The sequence below is a fragment of the Panthera tigris genome, chromosome A1 (genome assembly GCF_018350195.1).
Source record: "Panthera tigris isolate Pti1 chromosome A1, P.tigris_Pti1_mat1.1, whole genome shotgun sequence".
NCBI lineage: Eukaryota > Metazoa > Chordata > Mammalia > Carnivora > Felidae > Panthera > Panthera tigris.
In genome coordinates this window covers 40,882,897-40,905,786 of record NC_056660.1, presented here as the reverse complement: position 1 = coordinate 40,905,786, position 22,890 = coordinate 40,882,897, and the positions used below count along the sequence as shown (strand labels likewise).

The window sequence follows — 22,890 nt, the reverse complement described above, 5'->3', positions numbered from 1 at the left end:
TTTCAAGAACACTAATGCTATTGGATCAGAACCCTACCCTTAGGGCCTCTTTTAACCTTAATTACTTCTATAAAGGCCCTGTCTCCAAATATAGTCATACTAGGGGTTAGAGCTTCCACATATGGGTTTTGAATGGATGCAATTCAGTCCATAGCACAATTCTAATTTCAGTTTTCCCCTTTTACTCTATCTTCAAAATAGGAACCCAGCATCTTCCCACTGAATCAAGGCTACTCATTTTGTTCTCAGCCTCCCTCGCTTTGCTTTAAGGTTCCTCCACCCCAATATACGACCTCCTAGAAATTTCCATAATGTAGACCTGTCCCTCTTCTAACTTTCACGAATTAGCTACCCTCTTTCCCAGTACCCTTGGCCAGGGAGGATATATTAGTTTCAAGTTTTACCAATGTAGGCAATAATAACTAAATCTAATTGAAATGCATATGCAGATTAAAAACACCTTAGGAGAATTTTATTAACAAATATGTGTTGACTAAGTGCTATATGACAAATACTATGCAAGATCTGGGAACAGATAAATAGGAAAACTAAAATCCCAGCTCACAATAAATGTGTACTAATCAAGGGAATTTGAAGCTCTTCAGTGGTAAGATGTGGGATTAAATACTCATTAAATCACATCATATAGTCAGAGGCTCCTAAGTTTTTGGCAAGCAGGCCACGTATTTTCCAATTATAGTAAAGACTCTGAGCTCAGACTATGTATTGTTGAGTGCGGATTGATCCCATTATCTGGGGCAGATAATAAGGATATCAAATACTTTCTCTCATACGTAATCTGTCTAGTAAATATGCTAATATCATTGGTAGTAGGCAAGCATTATTGAGTAGCTAGCTCATATCCATAAGAGAAATGACCCATAAAGGCAAAAAATCTTCATTTTTTCTGCACAATTGTTTTATATTTTTCCTGTGGATATTCGTGCAAAATGTCCTGATAGGTTTTATAAAAATTTGATATGGTTAGAAATATAAAAGAATCACAAAAATTGTATCTGGAATGTCTGTTTTTTGAGAAAGCAGGGTGACCTGAGGGTTTGTCTAATGGAGTGTGATGGAGTAAGTGTTAGAAGATTAGTTGGAGCCTGACTGTAGGGGGTCTTGGATTCCATGAGTTTGACTTATAGGGAAGATATGTCTGGTATGAAACCGTCACAATTTTTTGAGCAATGGATTAATGTAAGTAAAGCTTTTTTGTTTTTAGAGTAACTTGCTGACAAAGTTGACTTACTCATGGCAATTGTGGATGTATCAAGCTCATATATGAAGTCAGATAGGAGTCTGTTACAAAAGATCTAGATTAGAAACTGAGTTCAGTAGAGAAAAAAATCTCAAATATGGCAAGGTCTCTGAAAAAGTTCAACAAAATATAGACTGTTGGTTGTCAGTTTAGACTTAAGTATGCACTCATAAAGTATATCTGTTTGTAAATGGAGTTATCAGCCTTTTTGTAACATACAAACATATTAAGGAAGAGTTAACTCTGTGAGATGAATGAACTTCAATGAATAGAAATCAACATTTTCCTACCAAGCAGAACAGATTCCTCATTGTTTCTCTGTCAAGTTCTACAAGACTGAAAAATTAAGGAGCTACATAAGACAGAAAGTTACATAGTAATTTTTTTAGTAGTTTATATGATATATTTTTTATGAAAAAAGAGAGACAATTTGGGATACCTGGCTGGCTCAGTTGGTTCAACATTAGACTCTTGATTTCTGCTCAGGTCATGATCTCATGGTTCATGGGTTTGAGCCCCGTGCCGGGCTCTGTGGTGATAGCACAGAGCCTGCCTGTGATTCTCAATCTCTCTCTCTCTCTCTCTCTCTCTCTCTCTCTCTCTCCCTCCCTCTCTTTCTCTCCCTCCCTCCCTCTCTCTCTCTCTCTTTCTCTGGGACCCTCCCTTGCTCTTGCTCTCTGTCTCTCAAAAATAAATAATAAATAAACTTAAAAAAAGAGAGATAAAATTGTACTTACAGGAAATATTAATATAAAAATTCTGATTATTTTTAAACAAGACAAAAATGTCATTGCACACAAACAACTGTCAAAAGTTGTTTTTATGATAAGGCCCACAAGACAAAGTAAGCTATATTTACATAAATACATAGGAAATTGAGGGAGTTTCCTATATTGCCATGGACACTAGAATTGGCTTAATCATTCCACTTCCGTTTCCATTTTAGTTATTGAGCTTACAAGGTTAGGTTAGAAGAAGGTAGCTTTCAATAAATATTACACTCTAACATATTGGCAAAGTATCAGAAATGTCAGTCATTTGTATTCCAATGCCATGCAAGTGTATTTATTCAACTTTAAAGAATGTTCTGCATGGTATTAAAGAATAGTTCTGGGAATTTTTCATCTGAAATTCATAGGCACAAACTTCACATATATAAATTTGATGCAGGGGGGAAGAAGAGAAGGGTGAAAAAGAAAGGGAGAGAGAGAGAGGGAGATTGACAGAGAGAGATGGAGGGAGAGAAGGAGAGAGAATCAATTTGCCTTAAAAACAGGAGATTTCTTATCAAATGGTGTAACATATATAAAATCAAATAGCAAATTCTAAAGTGCTACAAAAATAAGATGGGATTTATTATTGTATTTTGTCAATGAGGACTTCATCTTTGTTTCTGTGAATGCTATAAGGACATTTGCATCAGAAGAAACTGAATATATTGAATACGATGAATGACAACTTGTGTCACTGAGTAGTGGCTGTAAAATTTTAATAAAAAAAATAAGTGTGTGTTCATGAATTAAAGTCAGAATAGAAACTGGGACCTATGCTTCTATATCACAATGTCTAGCAGCATAACTGATAATAAACTTTACAGAAAAGACCAGTGACTTTACCCCAAAGTGTAGTACAGCCACCAAACTCTGGGACACATCCTAAAGTGTAGCCTAATCATAAGGCACAGTGTGAGGCCCCTCTTGAACAGAGTCAGGTCAGTAGAAACATTGGTCAGGGAGTTCAGCCCACCCAACCAGGAGTGATTACACAAATAGCACAGTCTGCAACCCTGCCAAATAGTTAATACAACCAGTGGTACTACCCTACAAGGAAAGAGAGCCTGTGACCTTGCCTGACAGGAGGTAATTGCAGAATCCAGTCAGTGGCCCACTTGACTGTGAAACACAGCCACCAGCCCTGCCAGACCAGGGAGCTCTTCATCAAGAAGATATAATTGTAAATATGTGCATGTACCCCAACATCAAAGCACCTAAATATATAAAGCAAATACTAACAGAACTGAAAGAAAAAATAAACAACAATAGAATAACAGTTGAGGACTTTATTGCCCAACTCTCAAAAATGAATAGATCATCCAGACAGAGAATCAATAAGGAAATAGTGGACTTGAATAATATTAAATTAACCAAACAGGGGTGCCTGGGTGGCTCAGTCAATTGAGGGTCTGACTCTTGATTTTGGCTCAGGTCACGATCTGATGGATTGTGGGATAGAATCCTACATCGGGCTCTGTGCTGACAGTGTGGAGCCTGTTTGAGGTTCTGTCTCTCCCTCTGTCTACTCCTCCCCTCTTGTGCTCCCTCTGTCTCTCAAAATAAATAAACATAAACAAACAAACAAACACACATACACAGACCTAACACACATATACAGAGAGTTTTGTCCAAAAACATGAGACTATGCATTCTTCTTAAGTGTACATGATATATTTTTTAAGATGGATCAAATGAAAAGCAACAAAACCTGTCTCAATGAATTACAGAAGATAGAAATTATATCAAATATCTTGTTTAATGACAAGATATAAAATGAGAAACCAATATCAAGTGGGAAGCTAGAAAATTCACAAAATTCTTAGTTGTATATTAGCAAACTAAATTCAACAGCACATAAAAAAGGATCAGACACCATTATCTAGCAGGATATAGCAGCTCAGTGATGCAAGAATGGTTCAACATAGGCAAATCAATAAAAGTAATACATCACATTAATGACTGGTAGATGAAATCATATGATTATCTCAGTAAATGTAGAAAAAGCATTTGACAAAATTGAACATTTTTTCATGATAAAAATGTTGAACGAATTGGGTATATAAGGAATGTACCTCAACATAATTAAGATCATGTATGACCAACCTACAGCTAACATTACACTCAATACTAAAAGGTTCATTTTTTTCTCTAACATCAAGAGCAGGACTAAGATATCCAGTCTCACCACTCCTATTCAACATAGCACTGGATGTCCTTGCCAGAGCAATCATAAAAAAAAAACAAAACAAAACAAAACAAAAACAAAAACAAAACCCAAAAACCAAAACCAAAACCAAAACATACAAGACAAATAAAAAAAAAACAAGAACCAGAAGAATAGGAGGAAGAGGAGGAAGAAGAAGCAGAAGCAGAAGAAGCAGAAGAGGAAGAGGAAGAAGGATAAAAAGAAGAAAAAGAAAAAGGAGAAGAAAGGACGAGGAGAAAGAGAAGAAAAAGCAGAAGCAGCAGCAGAAAAAGGAGGAGGAGGAGGAGGAGAAGAAGAAGAAGAAGAAGAGCAGGAGGAGGTGGAGAAGGAGGAAGAAGAAGAAGAGGAAGAAGAAGGAGGAGGAGAGGAAGGAAGGAAGGAAGGAAGGGAGGGAGGGAAGGGAAGGGAAGGGAAGGGAAGGGAAGGAAAGAAGAAAGGAAGGGCAAGCATCCAAATTGTAAAGGAAGAAGTAAAATTGCAGATGATAGTATACATAGAGAAAACCCTATAGACTCCATCAAAATTTCTTAGAAGTAATAAACTCAGTGAAGTTGAAGGATATAAAATGAACATACAAAGTCAGTTGCATTTTTATATACTAACAACAAAATATCTGAAAAAAATAAGGAAAACAATCCCACTCACAATAACATTAAAAACAATAAAATACTTAGGAATAAATTTAACCGAGGTGAAAGACCCATACAGTGAAAACTATGACAATGATAAAAGAAATTGAGGAAGAGACAAATAAATGGAAAGCTATTCCATATCCATGGGTTGAAAGAATTAATATTGCTGAAATATCCGTATTACCCAAAGCTACCTATAAATTCAATGCAAAATAAGAAAATTCTAATGGCATTTTTCTATAGAAATAGAAAAAAAATCTTATAATTTGTATGGAACCATAAAGTGTCTGAAAACTAAAGCAATAATGAGATAGAAGAACAAACCTGTACCATAATTCTTGATTTCAAAATATAAAAACTATAGTAACCAAAACAGTTTCTCACTGACATAAAAACAGACTCATATACCAATGGACAAGGAGCAAAAGCCCAGAAGCAAACCTACACATATATGGTCAACTAATATTTGAAAAATGAGCTAAGAATACTCAATATAATGTTAATAATATATGTACAAAATAAAAATAAAATTAAAATAATACAAGAAATAAATAAGTCAGTAGCAGTATGTGTTCATTTTTGTTTTCCCTCTAATAAAAGTCATGGATAATATTTTTGTGTTCCATTGTCCTAATTTTCCATCACAGTAGTATGAGGGAATAGTGTAGGATAATCTCTAAATGTTTTTTCTTTAAATGTAATCCTCCGATCAGTTTAGACTCATGCTAGGAACTATAGAAAATTTAAAAGATGTAACTATATAAAGTAAATATTTTTGTAACAGAAAAAAATTTTTACATTAAATTATTTTTTGGTATGAAGTTGGTAAAAATCAGTATAGACCGATTTATTATTTAAAACATTTACTTCTACCTGGTAGATATTGCTCTAAGTTCTAAATTTGCATAATTTATTCCCTAATAGGCTAAAAAAAAATCCTAAAAACCCAACATCAACTTTCATAAAATAGTAAATCTATTCATTTTCTACTGTTCCCCCTCCAAAAAAAATATGATGATGATTTTATTAGTTATTTTGGGCCACTCTGCTAAAAAAATTTCTGGAACTTTACTTATGCAAATATTTATTAAACTACACATTTGTTAAGGTTCTTATTGCAATAGTGGAGCCTGGAAGCCTTTTATTGCAATAACTAATTGCAATATTTAATTGGGTCCTGTGGTGATTTCTCATCTGTTTATACACTTGAGAAAAAATGTTTTCAAAAGTCAGAATTTAATTTTCTTTTGACTACATTACGTAATTGTAAAACAAGTACCAAATAATAATAAAAATGGTAAAATTATTTGCCCAATTCAAAGTTTGTTGGAATAACTTAATGTTCTTGTTCAAGGGTCAACAAGATTTCTATCACTGAGGAAAAAAAAGCGACTGCCTTTGCCATATTTTAAAAGCAAAGACAAAGGAAAAGAGGAGAAAAGGAAATAGGGCAAGAACAAGGAATAGGATGGAGAGAAAAGAGATTTTGAAAATAATGAAATTTATAGGAACAGTAAAGTGAAGTAACCCACAGCATATCTCCAGAATAGCAAATCTTAAGGCCTTTATACTACAATTTGGCTTCTTCTCTCCTACCATATTCAAACAACTTTGCTAAGAAATGTTAGAAGTAGAAATAGGAATATTTACTTCTTGGATTTTGAAAAGCTTCCTAGGAAATTCCATGTGGAATTTTTCTTAATGTAATTTATTTGTATCTGTATTTTAGCATATCATATTATGTTCATGGTGTTTACTTACTTACTAGTCCCTTCTGGTTTGTGCACTTTTTAGGAAGAGAAAATAATTTATATTTTTATTTTTCTGCTTAGTATGTGGCATAGGAGGTGCTAATAAATGGTAATATACTGAATAGTTTAAAATGCCAACGGCAACATATAAGACAGGGTATGATTAAAATGTAATTTTTGTTTTTTTTGTTTTTTTTTATCCTAAGACATGGATAATAACTTAAGCTATCATATTATCCAATAACTTCAATTTCAGCAGCATGTAAACAGGTACAGAGAGTATCACACCTATATTTTCACAATGAGGGGAAACACAAAAGCTAGATATACTGTGATGTCTTTAATGAATAAATTGAGGAACTGGGAGTACAATATCTTCTCATAATATTGCCTGCTGATTTAATAAGCCTAGCACTTAATTTATTTTGTTTTTTATTTGAGTATAGTTGACACATCATTAGCTTCAGTTGTACGACATAGTGATGTGGAGAAAGGGGAACCCCCTTGCATTGTTGGTGGGAATGCAAACTGATGCAGCCACTCTGGAAAACAGTATGGAAGTTCCACAAAAAGTTAAAAATAGAACTAAACTAAGATCCTTCAGTTACACTACTAGATATTTATCCAAAGAATATAAAAATACTAATTAAAAAAAACTAATTTGAAGGGATACTTGCACCTCAATATTTATACAGCTTTATCCCCAATGGGCAAATTATAGAAAGAGCTCAAATGTTCATTGCCTGATGAATGAATAAAAAAGAGGTGGTACGTGTGTGTGTATATGTGCACACATATATATGTAAAATGGAATATTACTCAGCATAAAAAGAATGAAATCTTGCTATTTGCAACAACGTGGATGACATTAGAGTGTATTATACTAAGCAAAAGAAGTCAGAGAAAGGCAAATACCATATAATTTCACTCATATGTGGAATTTAAGAAACAAAACAAACAAGCAAAGGGGAAAAGAGAGAGAGAGAAGCAAATCAAGAAACACTCTTAAGTATAGAGAACAAACTGATGGTTACAAGAGGGTAGGTGGGTATGGGGATGGGTTAAGTAGATGATGATGTTAAAGAGTGTACAAGAGCACTAGCTGATGTATGGAAGTGGTAAATTACTATGTTGTGCACCTGAAACTAATACAATACTGTATGTTAACTAATCGGAATTAAAAACTTAAAAGAATCCAATGAAGGAGATTATGGTGACAGAAACACTATCATATCTGAGGAAGGAATTAATGAACTGATAACTAATGACTGATAAAATGGAATGTGGTATAATGCCAAGAGTTGCCTAAAATTGCAAACACTAAATTGAAACTAAAATTATCAATGGTATTTGTTAAAAAATAAAAAATATGGCAAAGAAAACCAAAGAAATAAAATGTTGGAAAAATACATTAGGCATACATTAATCATAAGAAGGCAAGTGTGTTTATTGTAATATTAGACAAAATGAAATTCAAACCAAAATACATTGCTGAAGACAAAGAGGGAGATCATAATTATAAAATGATTAATTCTTCAGAAAAACAAAATAGTTTAAAAGATGAATTTACCCAATATCACTTCATATACATAGCAAACATTGACAAAACTGAAAAAAGAATAGTTGTCACAAGAATATTTTTCAGCCTCTTCCAATAGGGTGTATTTTTTAAAATTTAATTTTAAGTTAGTTAACTTACAGCGCATTATTGGTTTCAGGAGTAGAATTCACTGATACATCACTTACATACAACACCCAGTGCTCATCACAAGTGCCGTCATTAATACTCATCACCCATCTAGCCCATCTCCTATCCACCTCCCTCCATCAACCCTCAATTTGTTCTCTATTGTTAAGAGTCTCTTGGAGTTTATTTCCCTCTCTCCTCTTCCCCCCCACCCCCATATGTTCATCTGTTTTGTTTCTTAAATTCCACATATGAATGTAATCATATGCTGTATTTGTCTTTCTCTGATTGCCTTATTTCACTTAGCATAATACACTCTATTTCTATCCACATTATTACAAATGGCAAGATTTAATTGTTTTTTGATGGCTGAGTAATATTCCATGATCATACATATACATATAGATGATAGATAGATAGATAGATAGATATAATGATTATATACATATATATATGCCACATCATCTTTGTCCATTCATCAGTCAATGGACATTTGGGCTCACTCCACTGTTTGGCTATTGTTTTGTTTTTTTTTTCCTTAAGTTTATTTATTTATTTTGAGAAAGAGAGAGAGCACACATGTGTCCATGCAAGGGGGAGGGCAGAGAGAGAGAGTAAGAGAAAGAATCTTAAGCAGGCCCCATGAACAGCCCTGAGTCCAGTTTGGGGCTCAGACTTACAACCTGAGTCAAAACCAAAAGTTAGATGCTTAACAGACTGAGCCACCCAGGCACCCCTTTAGTTTGGCTATATTGTTGATAATGCTGCTATAAACATTGGAGTGCATGTACCCCTCAGAATTTGTATTTCTGTGTCCTTTGGGTAAATACCTAATAGAACAATTGCTGGATTGTAGGGTAGTTCTATTTTTAGTTTTTTGAGGAGCCTCCATACTGCCTTCCAGAGTGGCTGCACCAATTTGCATTCCAACCAACAGTGCAAGAGGGTTCCCCTTTCTCTGCTCAGCCTCAGCAGTCAGACAATAAAAGGAAATAAAAGGCATGCAAACCGGCAAAAAGGAGTCAAATTTTCAACGTTTGCAGACAACCTGATACTCTATGTAGACAACCTGAAAGACTTCCACCAAAAAATTACTAGAGTACAGGAATTCAGCAAAACCGCAGGATATAAAATCAATGCACAGAAATCTTTTGTATTTTTATATACCAATAATGAAGCAGCAGAAAAAGAAATCAAGGAATCAATCCTTTTTGCAATTTCACCAAAACAATAAGATCCCTAGAAATCAAGCTAACTAAAGAGGTAAAAGATCTATACTGTGAAAGCTATACAACATGTATGAAATAAATTGAAAAGGACACAAAGAAATGGAAAAACATTCCATGCACATGGATTGGAAGAACAAACATTGTTAAAATGTCTATACTACCCAAACAATCTACACATTTAATGCCACCAGCATTTTTTGCAGAGCTAGAACAAACAATCCTAAAATTTGTATGGAACCACAAAAGACCCCAAATAGCCAAAGCAATCCTGAAAAAGAAAAACAAAACTGGGGCATCATGATTCTGGATTTCAAGGTATATTACAAAGCTGTAATAATCAAGACAGTTTGGTGTCCACTTTAAAAGAATAGGAATTCTTATAACAAGCCAATATGAATATGTTTATCAAAGAGACCTCAGAGGTTTAAGAATGAGAAATTTATTTTAGGAAGAAAAAGACAGAAATTATTAAGAAGTTCTGTTTTATTTAGGTGTCTTTGATGGAATAGGGAAATGACCATTAGCTGTGTGAGGGGAGGGGACATTTTGTATTAATTTCTTAGTTTATTCCTAGTGATGACGGTGGACATAGCAAATGGTAGAAAAATTGATAAATAATTCTTGAATAAATGAATACACCTCTTAATCAATGCACTAGTTTCATAACCTTGTTAACTTCTCCAACAATCTAATCTTTTTTTAGTGGGTAATGTAACTATAAATGCATAACATGCAAATGTAACAAATCACAAGAATATAAATTATCTACTAAAGGCAATAGACAAAAGAGTATTTGTAGCCTGAAGTTATGCTGAAAGAGAAGCTTAATAATTGGAAAGAAAAAAATAGAATAGTTAATAGAAATACATGTAAAACTAATGCATTATTGAGTTATATTCCATAAGGAGTTACATACTTCAAATTTAGCTCTTGAAAAGATTAAGTGCTTACTATGTAATTATCGTGCTGTTATATACACCATGATATTTTTGTGGCAGCACTAAGAATATATATATGAATATATGCAGATATATATATATGTACATATATAATGTAATATATATGTACATATATACACATATATGTGTATATATGTATAATATAATATGTGACTTGAGATGAAATTATTTTTTTCTATGATGTCGGTGGTGTTAAGAATTTACCTCTAGTAAGGGAGATTTGGAGCTTTTCAAAATTTGGACTAAAAAGCAACTTAGACTAAATAAAATATAATAAGATCCCTCCCAATTAAAAATGAATGCATAATATTTTTCTTCTCTGTTGGTTTAAGAGAAAGAGATTTTCCAATATCTTACTTTTATTTTCCCACATAGCTAAGTGAGATGTTTTGGAAAACAGCAACAAACAAACAAATCAAGAACACCTTGCCCTTCTTTGTCTTACTTATTGCTTCCAGAATAGAATCATAGTATTAAGGACTCCTCATTACATCATCTGAACATTTCTTTAGGATGTCCAGTAAGGCTTAAAGAAATCAAATCCTTGGACAAATGGCTATTAGAAGTGCAAAATCTTAGGATGCCTAGATGGCTCAGTCGGTTAAGTGTTCCACTCTTGATTTCGGCTCATGATCTCACACTGTGGAATCGAGGCCCTGTGTCAGGCTCTGCGCTAACAGTGTGGAGCCTGCTTGGGATTTTCTCTCTCCTTCTCTTTCTGCCCCTCCTCCACTCTCTCTTTGCCCTCCCTCCACTCTCTCCCTCTCAAAATAAAAAAATAAACATTAAAAAAAAAGACATGCAAATGCTTGGGGCACATGAAAGACTTCACTGGCCAAGAAAATACACATTAAATGATGTCCATTGAACAGAATGTTATCATACTGGATATTGACCTTTATATAAGGTCATGTCAGGTGATCATGAAGTTTCAGAAGGAGAAGAATGGACTCTGAAACCAGATTGCTGTGTTTTACATTCTAGAAAGTTTATTAATTAGCTCTATTACCTTGAGCAATTCATCAACATATATGTAATGCAGAAATGGTACCTATTTCATGTTTTAATTTTGTGAGTTTTAAAGTGGTGAGTTCAGATCTATAATCACCTACCTAAAACCCTCAGACGCAGAAGTGTTTTAGAATTCACAATTTTTCCAATTTCAGAAGAGTGAAATAGTATTTATACTGAAATATTCCCAATGAGTTACAAGGCAGCTTGACATTTTTGTAGTGAAAGCTGCCAATATTCACATCAGATGGGATTAATAAAGACCATAAAATACTTCTTCATGAGTCAAATCAGGTTTTGTGCAAACAAGTTTGCATCACATATGAAATTTCATTTCTCAGAGGTTTATGGGTTGCAGAACTACAGAAGGGATCTATATACAGAAAGCACCCAGGACCATGTATAGAGAATTGAATGTATTTATTAATACAAAAGGATATGGTAATCCTACTGCACTACATGGGAATCGGCTCACATTTGGAATATTCTATCTAGCTCTATACACTTCATTTTCTGTGTAAAGAGACACACTAGCAAATGTCACAAGGATATTTTTATACTAATGGGAGACCTTAGCTGAACAGGAGAAAGCACAAGTATGTTCATTCTATCACTGTCTCCTTAAACTAGGTTAATCCACATTTCTAGTTCCACCTGCCTACCTAGTCACAATGAATCCAAAATGTGTCTTGAGTTCTGTGGGAAACTGCCTGGAAACCTCCTTTCTCCCTATGATCCCAACTTTCTTGGGCTTCCTCCCCATATAACTGCCAAATGTGGCTGTGCACCCGTCACTAACATCCCATCTGTCACCCCATGGAAGAGAATGGTCCTCATCCCTTACTGCCTAGTTTTTAGCTTTGCCTTCCACTATGCCTTTAGTTTCCATATCAAGGGAGGTAGGGTCCCTTGAAAACTGCCCCCACCTCTTCTTCCTCTTTCAGTAAGAGTTATCAGTTGTAACATGCAGTGCCCCAAACTGTGTGCTCAGGAGGGTAATACAGGCACCAATACAGGCATCATAGTAATGAACAATGTGGATTTTACTTGACATAAATAAAGAATATAAAGCTGTTAATAATAGTGCTCACCAGTTGAGGTGCCTTTTTCAATGGCTGTATGACCATCAGAAATTTTGAATATTGGCTACGTCCTTGGTTATGAGAAAGGATATTTACTTTCAGATTTCCTATGAATATTCTATAGTTCTAATAATAAGCTACCACATTACATAATTTATTTTTTGATTAGCAATCCCTGAAATATTTCATTGAAATATTTGTAAATATGTCTAGTTAAAATGTATACATTTTCATATTTGCACAGGAAGTTTAAGTTAAGCCAATGTGTAAAATTTAGGCTGAACCAAGCTTTTAGATTTTGTGGGAGGAACAAGAGAAGACTATAGATAACTATGTATTCTAAAATATGGAATGGTGCTGTTTTGGCATGACTTCTGTACATGTTCAGATAATTTGGGCCAGTCTTGATTTATTCAAGCACTAAATGCCTAAAACAATTATTTTGACCCCACTGAGAATATTAAGATTCCTGAGAAATGTAAATGCTGAACCTCTAGTGAGATCCCTGTGGGAGAAATAAAGTGAATTTCCCTCCATGAAGAAAGCCACTGCTGTGAACTTCTTTTCTGTCAACTTGGCTAAATGTAGTAAGTAAAATTTAGTGAATAAGCTACAAAAATAGCATGTGGTTGAAAATTGTTTCAAATAATGAATTGCATTTAATGCTGAAAACATGTTAAGGTAATTAAAGTAAATTTTGTTAATATTTGTACTCATTTAAATACGAGATTCTTGACAAATATAGTTTGTCTTTTCTGGTGTTAACTCAGGAAGTAAAGTAAAGAATACTTAAAAAGGAGTCCAGATTAATGTTAAGTTTCTGTAACACAGGACTTTAAAAAAAAAAGTTTGTATTTATTTTTGAGAGAGAGCATGTGTGCAAGTGGGCGCAGAGAGAGGGAGGCAGAGGATCCAAAGTGGGCTGTGCCCTGTCAGCACAGAACCCGACGAGGGGCTTGAACTCACCAACCGTGAGATCATGACCTGAGCAAAGTCAGACGCTTACCCGACTGAGCCACCCAAGCGCCCCTGTAACATAGGATTCTTAAAGAAATTCTGTAAAGCGAATACTCATTATGCCTATTATGACATTTTGTGCCTAATCATTTGAAGTCTGTTTTTGAGAGGGGAGGTAAGATGTATCTCGTTATTTCTCAAAAGAACAGGGACAAATACCTTTTCTTTACTCCCCAGATAGCATGTCACTAGTATATCCACATTATTAGAAAAGTAACTGTGTCCTGTTTGCTGCATTCCTCATGAAGAAGGGGACTGCTGATTGTCAGCCCACTAAGCGATTCAAATATTTAGTGATTGTGTTTCTCTAGATGTATATTTTAAATCAACTGTTTAATTCACGTTATCCCCTTTCCTCATGAGATAAGGGATGAATAGTGACTTTCCATGAATCTGATTATAAAACAATGTCTTATCTTTGTGAGATTCGTATTACAAATCCTGTACTGCATAGTGCAAACTGCTCTACAACCTGATTTACTGTAGCCATCTGTTTCCAGTTCAATGAAACTCACCTAAAATGCAGTGGAATTTCATGTTAAAATCAGAGTGTGTATAACAGTCACTTGTTTTCATTCTATCTCTTTCTATATAAGAAAATTAACTGGAGTGTTTTTAGATGGTTTGGATAAGGCAGTAAGAAATTATGTCATGATTGTTTGGGACCAATGAAAAGCCAGTCTCCTTTACAATGTAGACACCTTGGAGAAGTGTCAGAGGAGAGAGAGAAGATTTAGAATGAGCTAATCTACCCACAAATCAAGAGGAAAGAGTAGGAGAATAAGCCATTTCCACAGCATAATTTTACTTTTGTTGGGCTGTATCTTTATTACTTCTTTGAAAAAGTTAGAATGACAAAACCTACATAATGGCATCACTTTGTAGTTAATGATATTTTAAAAAATAAAGACAAAAATTCAAAGTAATTTTTAGAGTAAATTTAAAAATTTAGAGTAATAAGATGGTCAACATAAGGTGTTTCATGTATTTTTTTAAGAGTAATGCAGCCATTATGATAGAAATTAACTATATATGTCATATATTTCATATTTAAGTATGAAAGCACTCATTGGAATTTCAAAATTAAATATCAAAATTCTAATAAATTACAAATTATGGAGTTTGTTTGAAACTAGTGGTATGTGTCTCCTAACAAAGCCAACATTGATAAAGACAATATTCACTATTTTTCCGTTTGTATAATAAGTGAACATATTGTAAATTCCACAAGATCAGGAATAATTTCCTATTTCAATTTCCTCACCAAACCCAGTATAATATTATATATAGAATGACTAACACTAACTTAAGCTACTCTATTCTTGTGACCTTTTTTCTTGCATTTTGATTTAAAGATAAATTAAGAGTATTTTATTTAAAATTTTAGAATAAAACACTCTCTTGCTGCATATACCATGTTACAGGAGGGCATTTGCTGGTTTTCCTCCATTCTATTCCTGTACTGTTGGATTGCCAGTACTCTACAAAGTTCAGTAAGCTTCCTTTTATACATCTAGTAAGTAGTAAGCAGAGGAACAACTAAAAGAAAATATCATTTTAGTTTATGCTGATCAATTCTGTGTTAGCAAACATTGTAATGCTTCTTATTCATATTCTTTTTCTTATAGGTTCTCTTTCTGTCTTATTCTCTCTGCAATTATTGTTTTGGCCAAAAATAAGATTTGTGGCTGGATAGACAGAGAGGCAGACAGACAGACAGATGATAGCCAGACAGGCATTTGGGTATGATGACGCTTTTCTTTTCTGCTTCTGGTTACCAAACTATCAGAGAATAGCTGAACTCACGTGGTTTTACAATATTGCTATTTCCGGTTCCCTTAAACTTTTTGTTATACATTTCCACGGCTTCATTCATGTGGTATCTGGCTTACCTTTGTTTTCCTGGAAAATTCTTATTCATCCTTTATCATTAAGTTCAGATGTGTCTCTTCCAGGAGTTCTTTCCTGACAGCCAAGGTGAGTTGAATGAACTACTTTCACATCACCTACATGTACATCAATTCTATCACAACCTTTCCAAATGGCATTATCTCCTTGAAAGTATCTTAAGGAAAAGGACTATATCTTCTTCACCTTTGGGACACATGTACACAGCAGAGCTTGAACATACCAGGAAGCTAACATATACACTGAATTCACTCATTTTGATCTCACTGTCTTGTAACATACTAATATTTATCTAAAAACTTAATGATACATTTTAAAGTTCTTTGTGTTCTCTTTTTATAAAGACGATTTAGTGTTCCATTACAGGATTTTAGTTATTTATAAGTGTTTAGTATTTATAAATGTTCTATCATAGGATTTTAGTCACATATTTATAAAAGTTTTGATATTCTATTTTGATGCTAATGATCTATAAATCATTGAAAATGAGTCAAGAAGAATGATAAAGTGTGAAAGTGCTAATAAACAAAGCAACTGGAAAATTAGAGGCAAGAATAAAAAATAACGTAAATGGCATTTAGATCATTCTGACAGTTTAGGGAAAAAAAATGAAATTACCGATTTATTCTTTTCACAAAAATAAATTTAAATAAATTAAATACTTTTTAGTTAAATAACATATTTTTAAAAACAGAAGAAAATATGGATGAATATATATCTTTTGTCTATAAAAGAATAATATTTCTAAATATAAAATAAGAAAAGTCATAGAAAAGGACAGGTCATCAAAAATAGACATTGTATAACAATAAAAAGGGATCCACTAAATGATACCTGTTATTTCCAATTGATGAAAGTCTATGCTGACATTGAAAGAAATGTGACTTATCTTTCGAAATGTTAATGATAAAACAGCAGGCAGTAAAACAAAATGCTTAGGGGACTGCTAATTTGTGTCTACTTAAGTATGTACAAAATTAAATTGATAATAGTAATTAATGAGAATATTGGAGTTAGAGAAGATTTTAAAATTCGAATTTTTAATAACTTTTATTTAATGTTTATTTTATTATTTCTTTTGAGAGAGAGAGTCAGAGTGCGCACACATGAGCGGGGGCGAGGGAGAGAGGGAATCCTAAGCAGGATCCGTGCTGTCAGTGCAGAGCCCGACCTGGGTCTTCCCCTCAGGAGCCGTGAGACCACACCCGAGCCAAAATCAAGAGTGGGATGCTCAACCGAATGAGACCCTCAGGTGCCCCTTCATACCTTTATCTTTAAACTTCCTACAATACTGATAACAAGAAAAAAGTGACTCAATTAAGAGCACATTTCAAAATATAAAAGTTCCTCTTCTCTATTAGACCTTGTTTACATCTAAGTTGTTATTAGACATTAACTGATGCATTAAAGTTTACTGTCTAGAGACAATAATCATTATTTTTATATGCTGTATATGATTTTGAAACACTCCGGTCTTATAAACATATCGTCTTTCTGTGTCTACTTACCTCATCATTTCTTCACTATTTTAACACTAATTTAACTTCTCTTCCTGTAGTACACAAAAGCTAAAAACTTCTCAAAGCAGACAGTATCTCCAGAACAAGAAAGATCATACTCAGAACTCGTCGTTTCACTTGACGATTCGACATCATAGAGAGTCAAAGATAAAATGCCTAACTGCGAACTGCGGTTTTGGTAAACAAGGTACCCTTCGGGTTATTTTAAAATTCAGCATCAGTTGCATTACTTTCCTGCTCATGTGACATTTTCATGTCCCCTTTCACTAGCCAGGTTTTGAAAAACTTGTTTCAACAATGTTCAGCTAGATAATAGGTCCCTGAGCAAGTAACAGTGAAGTGGTACAAATATTAAAAGCATTCCGTGCCCTTTGAAAATATTATGAAAGTTACTGCACAGATGGGCTGAAAGTTTAATTACCTCGAAAGAAGAGTGTCAGAGTCATCATCGCTGCTGCAACAACTGGAAATGTAACAACCAAAATATCCATCAGGAAATGACTCTGAGAGTATATATCAAATGCACTGAAGAAACAGCTGCCATTCCATTTATGTCACCCAGACATAAGAATTGCAGGGATCGGAATAACATGAAGATGCCGCATTGGCTTTTTCTGAATTTGACATTTTCTAGGCATTTCTCAAATGTGCCAGACTGGGAGAAATGTATGAAGTAGAGTAACACGCACCAAGTGAAACAACTCAGGTTCAATTTCATGTATTTTTGGTGTGCAATTTTGTGTGTGTGTGTGTGTGTTCATAGTTCTATTACAGGATGTAAAATTTAATTTTTAGTACATGTTTATTACAGAGGTAAGATAACTAATATTATCTACATAGAATTGCTAAGCTTTCTTTAAACGAAAATGTTACGCAATTTGGGTCTTCGTAAATGGTCTCTAATAATGTTTTCTACTGTTATATATTATTGTATAAATACTTGATGTGAAATCCTATTTCAGCACCATAGCTGTATGGCAGATGTCAGAATGTGTGAGAAGAAACATTCAACAAAGGTTATTTTTTCAGAGTAAGTATTCATTCCTCTGCATCAAAGGAGAAAGTGCATAAGGAGATTGTAAGAATATTTAAAAACTGCTCTTCAGACAACTTACTGTAAGTCATATGGCCCACTATGGCATCTTGCCATTCTCTGCATTCTGTTGTTTCTGGCAATGTTTTAGCCAGAATTCTTTAAGCCTGATTTATTATTACAGATAATGGTAAACTATGTCGTTAGGAAGCACAATATAGTTGAGAGCTAGAAAAGAGACGTGTGTTCATTTATATTTATCAGAGTAAGTTTTAAAAGTACAAGAAACAATACTGCATATTCTGGAAAATATTACAGAATCTAAGATAGTATAAAGAGATGTATATATTAATATCAATTTCTGAGAAGCATTATGATTTGTGGTTAATCAAACCTAAAAATGCTGAATCCCAACTGAATTAGGGAGAACTAGTTTTTACTCCCAAACATGCATTTAATATATAAGCCAAGTCTTACCTGAGATCTTGGGAAATGAGAATAGAACTGGGAAGATAGTTGCATATAGAGTAGTGGCTAATAAATAATTAGTAGCTTCTGTAATTTGGACATGTATGTGAGCCTCTATGACCAAGAAGTTTTTGAAATTTTCTGCTCAAGAGAATATGCAGAAAATCATAAAGTAGTTCTCAAGGCAGTTAACAATTTTGAACGTGATATAATTATGTATTTATTCAAATAATTATTATGTCTTAAAATTTCGGCATGAACTAATGGAATCTCATTTCAATAGGTCAAAAAAATTAGATTTTAAAACATTGTTCTTTCAACCAATAAACTTGGATCTGAGATTTATAAGGAAGACATTATGTTAGGCATATAGATTCAAGACCGTTGGATGAATAGATTTAGCATGCTAAAAAGACACTGACTTCTAGAAACTTCAGTTAAATGAAGAATACAGATACATATTCAGTGCTCATCCTGCATGACATAGCACCCCATTATTTGTCTGACCTTATGATCTATCACCTGAATCTGTTCCAGGCACACTAGACTGCCATTCCTCCAGAACAGAGGTTCTCCTGTCTCAGAACCTTTGTACATGCTGATCCCTGCTTGGGATTCTCTTCCCCAGTAAGACACACTTTTCACTTCCTCATTCCTTCCGTTCTCGACACCACACCATCTTCTCACAGAGACCTCTCCTGACCAATGTATCTAGATTTTGTCTCCCCATCCTGGCCCTTGCCAACTTACTCTCTACTTTTCTTGCTTAATTTGTATTCTTCTTATTACTTAGTATCTAACATGCTATATTATGTATAGATAGATGTTACCTTACTTGAGTTTTTGTCTGTTTTCCTCAGTAGAATATAAATATCTCCAGAGCAGGGATGTTTGTCTGATTTGCTGTATATTAGGCCCAGAATAATATTTGTTGCATGAATAAATGAACAAACTGGATGCAATACAAAGCAAAGTGAATTTAGTGCTGAGAAAATTGATCCAAAGAATAACTATTCTAATTTTCTCAAAACAATAAGATGAAAGGGCAGATCAGCTAATGTTTTTTTTTTCAAACTTACAATCCTATGATTCTGTAAGAAATATATTTAAAAAGCTATTTTACGCACACACACACATATTTTGTATCATTTCTCTGAAAGGGAATTAATATTCTCAATAATATAAACTGGGTTGGAGAGCAAGTAAACATACACATCTGGTGACACACTTGGGGGGGGAAGAAAGATAAGTCATCCTGTCTAGTATCTGTGTAAGCACGCTGGTAATTGTACCTTCTTATAAATAGACTAATTCTATTTGCCAGGAGGGGAGCCCTTAGTCTCCCCTAAGGAGAGGATTTAGGGGATTTAGGTTGAGGATTGTTTACAGTAACCCATCCTAAAATCTATGGATTTATGAGTTGTGGCTCTCTGATGTCACATAAGTTATACAACTATCTGGGTTATACAATGGAAACATTGGTAATGTAAACACTTGTTGCTGTATGAGGTGACAAAAACCTCACTTAGAAATAATTTCTATTACTTGGCCCAGAGAAAGAATGTCAGACGCAGAAAGGAAAGACCTGGGAGCCATGACTAATGTCTGTGTCTTCAGTTCTCACTGTTTTCTTGGGGCCTCCTTTCTGCTAGTTTCCTTGAAATTATTAATACTGTCTGATAGCTCAGTATCAAACAGCTGTAATGTCTTTAGAGGTTGATGCTGGAGCATAGTTCAAAAGGACTTTTTAAGTAATAAAAAGCTTGAAATTAGGAGACGTGAGGCTCAGGTTTGTTCCCAAGCAGGATATCTTACAGAATTTACTTAACATCTCACAGCTAAGATTCTTTATTTTTAAAATAAAGATAATACTTCAAAGGTTTGAGATGAGACATGAAACAAAGCAGTGCATTTGAAATATCAGTCGCCGAGTAAATAAGAGGCATATATTTTTATGTGTGTTCTTATGTTAGACTTCCGCCTTTTGTAGAACAAAAAGATAAACATATCAGAGATCTTCTCTCCTATCTTGAGCTTTCATTTATTATCAGTAAGGAATAGTTACTGGGCAAATCTGATTCAGGGTGAAATAGAGTAGAACCAAGATGCTGTGATTTCACACATTCATAATGATTTGGAGATAAAGATATTTTTACATTTATTAATAACCAACTCTGTGGCTGGCAGTGAACTAGATGTTTCTATCCACTTTTTCAGCTAATTTGTAGAGCAACTCTCTGATTTATTGTAATCCTCATTTTATAGAAGATAGAATGGAAGTTGAAAGAGGTTACATAATGGAAATAGAGGATTGATGTATATTGTGCATTTGTCTCTGCCTCTAGTGCCTAAGAGAGTGACTTGAACTTACCAATTAAATTTGATACATTTTATAAACAAACATTTACAACTGCTTTGTGCGAAGACAGAAAAGGGTGTATATATACGTGAAGCTGGAGACTGAAGGAAGACAGCAGAAGCGGTAAATCATTGCAACAGGCTAAACTACTGAAGGGTGTGATTGATTCTAAGTTAGGATTTGTGGAATATTTCAAAGTACAGCAAAAACCCACAAATAACAAGCCTGGCAAATATCAGTTAAAGCTGCACAGAAAATGTCAGCCTTTCTCAATTTACAAAGAAAGACCGGTCAAGACGTTTTCTTGTGAATAGAAAGACTTTCACAAGTTTGTAATTTACAGCCTAATGCTATACTATCACATCCCTAGTTAACTTAGACCATATGCAATCTATGCCTGGATATTTAAACAATAAAACAAAAATAAAGATAGTTTTCATCACTTTCTTTCTTTTTTTTTTTTTCAATTTATTTTTGACAGAGAGAGAGACAAAGAGACAGAGCATGAGCAGGGGAGGGGCAGAAAGAGAGGGAGACGCAGAATTGGAAGCAGACTCCAGGCTCCGAGCTGTCAGCACAGAGCCCGTCGTGGGGCTAGAACTCAGAACGCGAGACCAGGACCCGAGCTGAAGCCGAAGTCGGACGCTCAATTGACTGAGCCACCCGGGCGCCCCATCATCACTTTATTTCTAATTTAATTACTTAGAAAAATTTCACAGGCTTGACTAGATTTTGCTATCTTCTTATTTCTCTGAAGACCCCAGAAGATAAAATCGTTTTAAAATTATTTTCATTTCCAAATGATATACAGCAATGATCGATGGCACATCTTGTCACTGGGCCTCTATGCTTTTTGTTTGTTTGTTTGTTTGTTTGTTTTCTGATAGTGTTAACAATGTAATTGTTCTTATTTAAACATTTCCATTCAATGCAATATGGTTTTCAAGAATAACCGTTTTAAACGGATCTTTCTCTAGAGTTCACTTTCTCAAAACAATCTATTCTGCAGTCAGCAGCACCTTAGCAACTTTCTGCCTTAAATATCGTCAGTGAGAGGAGAAAAAAAATGTCTTGAACAAATGTCTCTCCTCAAGTGGGAGAAAGTGACATTGCCAGTGAATAGAGGTGCTGCTTCTTATCTGTGCTTAATAACCTCTCTCACTGGCACCCATTCAGCTGCCACTTAGCACAAAGACAAGTCTGCATGTCATTTAACAGGCTGCATTAATACACCTAACCAATCAATGACTTCTACCCATTCCACAAGGACACAAGTCTGTTACCATTACTAGACACTGTCAACAGAAAATGACACCAGAGTCACAAAAGGCAAAATGATGTCAGTTTAATCAGAGAGCAGACAAAAAGGCAAACAATGCTACCCAGGATAGAAGTGTAACAAGGAGACTCAGAGGTTGGCATAAGCCACTCTTGGCAGGTCCCAGTGAAACCGGCTTGAAATTCAATGATATAAAATCCAATAGAATGACATAGACAATCAGAACTGTTTTCCTCCATTCAATTAAAATGGGTGACTGCTGTTGGCAGAGGGAAAATCTGTAACAAAATATTGGAAGAAGGTGCAACTTGAATAGATTTTATAGGAAATCAAACTATTTTTTCCATTCTAAGAAAAGGACCAGCAAGCTAAATTATATTATTTTAAAATTTGTTTAATCAATTACTTCAGTTTTCTTCCCATGGAAATTAAATCGATGTTTTAAAAAGTCTTATTATATTAAGCCAACAGCTTTGAATTGGAATATGTACACGCTGACAAGATAGCTGCTCACATTAAGTAGTGATAATAATGATGGATCTGTACAATTATGCATGTGGAATAGGCCTCAGAGATGATCTGGCCCAACCTGCTCATTTTACAGCTGAGAGAACCGAATCTAAGACAGTGTGAGTGAAATGCCCAGGAGCACAATGGCAGAGCCGGGTTCCTGGCTCTTGGTCCAGCTCTTTTTCCACAGCACTGTTAAAGGCTC

General features: G+C 34.4%; 1 long non-coding RNA gene across 2 annotated transcripts; it reads left to right on the top strand.

Moving 5' to 3' along the window:
- Positions 1-17,601: 17,601 nt before the first annotated feature.
- LOC122230990 lies at positions 17,602-21,415 on the top strand. 2 transcript variants are annotated; one of them, XR_006208064.1, is made up of 4 exons: positions 17,602-17,742; positions 17,999-18,066; positions 20,883-21,019; positions 21,378-21,415. It is a non-coding gene; the product is annotated as an uncharacterized LOC122230990 (long non-coding RNA). The 2 variants fall into 2 exon arrangements; XR_006208065.1 differs by lacking the exon at positions 20,883-21,019 and having other exon boundaries at positions 21,378-21,413.
- Positions 21,416-22,890: the final 1,475 nt, after the last annotated feature.